This window comes from Orcinus orca, chromosome 10 (genome assembly GCF_937001465.1).
Source record: "Orcinus orca chromosome 10, mOrcOrc1.1, whole genome shotgun sequence".
NCBI lineage: Eukaryota > Metazoa > Chordata > Mammalia > Artiodactyla > Delphinidae > Orcinus > Orcinus orca.
In genome coordinates, this window is record NC_064568.1 from 70,330,554 (window position 1) to 70,330,806 (window position 253).

Consider the following 253-nt stretch of genomic DNA (forward strand, 5'->3'; position numbering starts at 1 on the left):
CAGGCAGGCAATGATGAATTAAAAATGGGAGATACGGGAGAATATCTGTTCAAAAATACTATTGGGTGGGCCAAAGGTTCGGTTTTTTCCATAAGATGGCTCTAGTAGCACTTAGTCGTCTTTAACTTCATTCAAAACAATTTTGTTTGTATGTGACAGCTGTCATATCAGCATGCATTTAAAAAAAGACATCAAAATCGGTGAATTTTGGTGTAGCCATTTTAATATTGAATATGGAAGAAGAAAGCAACAA